We start from the raw sequence: 4,700 nt of genomic DNA on the forward strand, positions 1-4,700 counted from the left end.
GATGTTGCTTGCTAAGAAATTAATTACAACTTTCCCCAACAGCTGGACTTACCTTCTTAGACTTCCATGACAAAATGCTTGGAGTTAGGCCCTCTGGCCCAGAGGCCACCAACCCTGTCCCAACCCATGCAACTGAGCAAATCAGCATCAAGGAAACGGGTTTCATAGCTTGTCAGGTGACCTATATTCCAGGATAATTTTTTTTTTCTGAAACAATTTTGATTTACTATCAGTCATATCAGGCAGCCTACGTTTAAATTTTCTTTGTTTTAAACACAAATTACTCTTTCCTTCTTTTTCTTTTCCACAGTGTGTGAGCTGGGCTCTGTCCCTTGGGTTCTGTACAAATACACGGAGCTGCCCAGGGAACAGCATAAGAAGCTGATTTTTGTAGTTACAGGCTGTTCCACATCACCCATTTACAAGGTCAGTGGAGACCACAATTGGCCAAAACAGAGAACGATGTAATTTAAAATGAGAAAATCTTGGTCTACCAGAAACATGCAAAGACCTTTCAGGGTTTCTAAATGGCTTATATTCCTGACTCCATTGGAACAAAATATGCTGGAGGGTTAGAAAAAAATACAGGGAATACAGAATCCAAATAGCAAAGCGCTGTAAAAATAGAAGCCTGGGAGTGCCTCCTTCCTTCATGCATTTGAACCAAGGGCTCTGGGGACTATCTCAGAATTGGAGGCTTTGGGAAAATAAACATGTAATTAAATTTGTTGTTATAACAGTGGTTCTGAATTCATGTTTTTGGAGAGACGATCATGGTTCAGAAATGAGAGCCTTAACACCAGCTTTTTGAGGGGGGTGGGGATTCCAGAGAGGAAGGGAACATGGGCTGGTGTGTGACCTTAGATCAGTTACTTAACTCCATGAGCTTCAAGTTCCTCTTTTAAAGTGGAGGTGACGATAGTTTCTACCTTACAGAGTTGTCATGAAGAATAAATAAGTTTAAGCATATAAATTCCTCAGTCCAGGACCCTGAACATTTATCATAATACTACATGAGAGGGATTGGCAGTAGCTGTTCACTGTCTGGGGAGGGGCGCATGTAACACTAATAAGGGTACCTGATCTCAAACCAGGCAAGGTGAGGACCAATGGGAGGCCCAAACTTCACCTGTATGATGACCACTTATGTACCTAACCGGAATTGTACCCCACATCATCTTTATTTTATTTTATTTTTTGAGTTGAAGTCTCACTCTGTTGCCTAGGCCGGAGTGCAGTGGTATGCTCACGGCCAATGCAGCCTTGACCTGCTGGGCTCAAGTGATCCTTCCACCTCACCCTTCCAAGTAGCCAGAACTACAGGCATGCACTACCACGCCCAGCTAATTTTTTTTTTTTTTTTTAGTTGGAGTCTCACTCTGTCACCCAGACTGGAGTGCAGTGGCCGCTCCCGGTCACCGCAACCTCAACCTGCTGGGCTCCGGCGATCCTTCCACCTCAGCTTTCACTACCACACCCGGCTAATTTTTAAATTTTATTATAGAGATGAGGTCTCGCCTGCCCAGGTGGGTCTCGAACCCACAGGCTCAGGCAATCCACTCACCTCAGCCTCCCAAAGGCGCGGGATTACAGGCTGAGCCACTGAGCCCAGCTAATTTTTTTTTTTTTGAGTTGGAGTCTCACTTTGTCGCCCAGGCTGGAGTGCAGTGGCACACTCATGGCCACCCCAGCTTTGACCTGCTAGGCTCCAACGATCCTTCCGCCTCAGCCTTCCAAATAGCTGGAACTACATAATTTTTTGATTTATTGTAGAAATGAGGTCTCGCTAAATTGCCCAAATTGGTCTCGAACCCGTGAGCTCAGGCAATCCTCTCACCTCGGCCTCCCAAAGTGCTGGGATTATAGGCTTGAGCCACTGTGCCTGGCCTATGCCATATTTTTAAAATAAAAAAATTAAATTAAATTAAAAATAAATAAATAAACTCCTCAGCCCAGGGATGAAAACTATGCTTGGGGATATTGGTACTAGCAGTGACGATCTGGGGTGAGGAAGGTGAGGATAAATGATTTGGGGACTTTTTAATTTTTTTTTTGAATCAGAGCTCACTCTGTCGCCGAGGCTGGAGTTCAGTGGCACACTCACAGCCACCGCAGCCTCGACCTGATGGGCTCAGGCGATTCTTCTGCCTCAGCCTTCCAACTAGCTGGAAATACAAGCGTGTGCCACCACTCCTGGCTAATTTTTGTGTGTGTGTTTGTTTTTTGGTTTTTTTGAGTTTGAATCTCACTCCGTTGCCCAGACTGGAGTGCAGTGGCCGCTCCTGGCCACCGCAGCCTCGACCTGCTGAGCTCCAGCGATCCTTCTGCTTCAGCCTTCCAAGTAGCTGGAACTACAGGAGCATGCTACCACGCCCGGCTGATTTTTTGATTTATTGTAGAGATGAGGTCTCGCCAAGTTGCCCAGGCGGGTCTCGGATCCCCGGGCTCAGTCAGTCCTCTCACCTCGGCCTCCCAAAGCGCTGGGATTACAGGCTGAGCCACCGAGCCCGGCTGGGTGCCTGGCTAATTTTTTTTAATGATTTACTGTAGAGATGAGATCTCGCCAGGTTGCTCAGGCTGGTCATGAACCCCTGAACTCAGGCAATCCTCTCACCTCCGCCTCCCAAAGTGCTGGGATTACAGGCGTGAGGCACCATGCCCGGTTTATACATTTTTATTGTGCCTTTTCTGTTTAAATGCACACATACTTACCACAGTGTTACAATTGCTTACAGTGCTCATTGCAGTAACTTGCTGTGCAGATTTATAGCCTAGACTATACCACACAGCCAGGGGTGCAGTAGGCCCTATTGTCTAGGTTTGCGTAAGAATACTCTGTGAGGTTTACACAATGAGGAAATAGACTAAGCAAGAATTTCGGGGGGGGGGAAGGGGGATGGGATTAACAGTAGCAAATATCTGTCTGGGGATGGGGAAACACTTCTTATCAACAGGGTGCCTGAATGAAACGTAATTGTACACCTAACCCTTAACTGTACCCCACAAAACCATAATAAAAAAATTGATTAAATAGATAAATAAAATAAAATAAATTAAAAAAAAAAAGAATTTCTCAGAGCAGCCCAGGCCTTAAGTGACACATGACTGTACCTGAGTAAAAGGAGACTATTTCACCTCCAGGTTTCCCAATTGTATAATTTAGGTACTGATACTCTCTTGTATTGAGATTCTATTGCCTTAATTATGTCAGAATAAAACAAACACTTAGTGTACTCAATAAGTCTGGTTTTGTGTCCTGGGAGCAGGAGGAGGGGGTAGGTGGAGAGCTACACAGGGAATGAAAGGGAAAAGACTGCCCTGAGATTCGAAGTCCCTAAGAGAATTCCCCACTATCTTAGCTGGTAGCAAGACGTAATAGTCACAAGGAAAGAAAAGCTTCAGGGGCCTCCCGCTTTGGACTGCCTGTGGGCTTTTTAGGTGCATGAATAAATTTATTAAATAAACATTACTAGAAACAGAAAAGATTCCCAGACTCCAGGATATGGGCCACTTATTAGAATAATAATGCAGATAATGGAAGAAAGTGAATAGTTCCTTATAATGTTCAACAAGAGAATTTACCTGTGTACCCTAAAGGGATGGGGGTGGGGGTGAAAGGATTGGCTGTTAATTACAGGAAATATTAGTAAGAGCTTAAGTAAAAAGGCTTGGCTGCAGTGTCAGAGTGGAAATACGGGTCAAAGGCAACCTACTCTGTGGTTTTAGCCGGTCACTGTGAGGAAATAAACCAAAGCACTGTATTGGTAGGGAATAGAAAGCAGATCAGCACACGACAGATGACATCTCAGTGGAAAGAGAATATAAAATTTGCTGGGTGTGGTGGCTCACATCTATAATCCCAGCACTTTAGGAGGCTAAGATGAGAGGATCGCCTGACCCCACTGGTTGGAGACCAGCCTGGGCAACTTGGGAAGACCTCATCTGTACAATTAAAAAAAAAATTGGCTGGGTGTGGTAGCATGTGCCTGTAGTTCCAGCTACCTGGAAGGCTGAGGCATAAAGATCGTATGAGCCCAGCAGGTTGAGCCCAGCAGGTTTGAGACTCCAACTCAAAAAAAAAAGTAAAATTTCAGAAATGAAAGTCATTCTTCTGCAGTAATTCAGAATGGAGCCAGCATTTTATTTTATTTATTTTTGAGCAGGAGTCTCACTCTGTTGTCCAGGCTAGAGTGTAGTGGCACGCTCACGGCCACTGCAGATTCGACCTGCTGGGTTCAGGCGATCCTTCTGCCTCAGCCTTACAAGTAGCTGGAACCACAGGTGAGCGCCACCATGCCCTGCTAATTTTTTGATTTATTGTAGAGAAGAGGTTTCACCAAGTTGCCCAGGATGGTCTCAAACCCCTGGATTCAAGCAATCCTCTCGCCTCTGCCTCCCAGAGGTAGCATTTTAAATACAAAGTACAAAAGTAATTCAAAACCCCTGCTCAGACCAGGGTGGAAGAGAATGTTGAAAGAACTTTTATTTATTTTTATTTATTTTTTTGAGTTGGAATCTCACTGTCGCCCAGACTGGAGTGCAATGGTTGCTCCCGGCCACCACAGCCTCGACCTGCTGTGCTCTGGGGATCCTTCCGCCTCAGCCTTCCAAGTAGCTGGAACTACAGGCGCACACTACCACGCCCGGCTAATTTTTTTTATTTATTGTAGAGATGAGGTCTCACCTGCCCAGGCGGGTCT

The 4,700-nt window shown here is 45.3% G+C and overlaps 1 pseudogene across 1 annotated transcript in view; it reads left to right on the forward strand.

Moving 5' to 3' along the window:
- The first annotated feature begins 310 nt into the window (after positions 1-310).
- LOC103251520 overlaps positions 311-4,700 on the forward strand; it is a 19,207-nt pseudogene continuing 14,817 nt past the window's right edge. Inside the window, exon 1 of the transcript XR_002481478.1 lies at positions 311-426. The product of XR_002481478.1 is annotated as a tubulin alpha-1C chain-like (transcript). The remainder of the gene's footprint in view (positions 427-4,700) is intronic.

Source organism: Carlito syrichta, unplaced genomic scaffold (genome assembly GCF_000164805.1).
Source record: "Carlito syrichta isolate Samal-C Ts95f unplaced genomic scaffold, Tarsius_syrichta-2.0.1 Scaffold142981, whole genome shotgun sequence".
Lineage (NCBI taxonomy): Eukaryota > Metazoa > Chordata > Mammalia > Primates > Tarsiidae > Carlito > Carlito syrichta.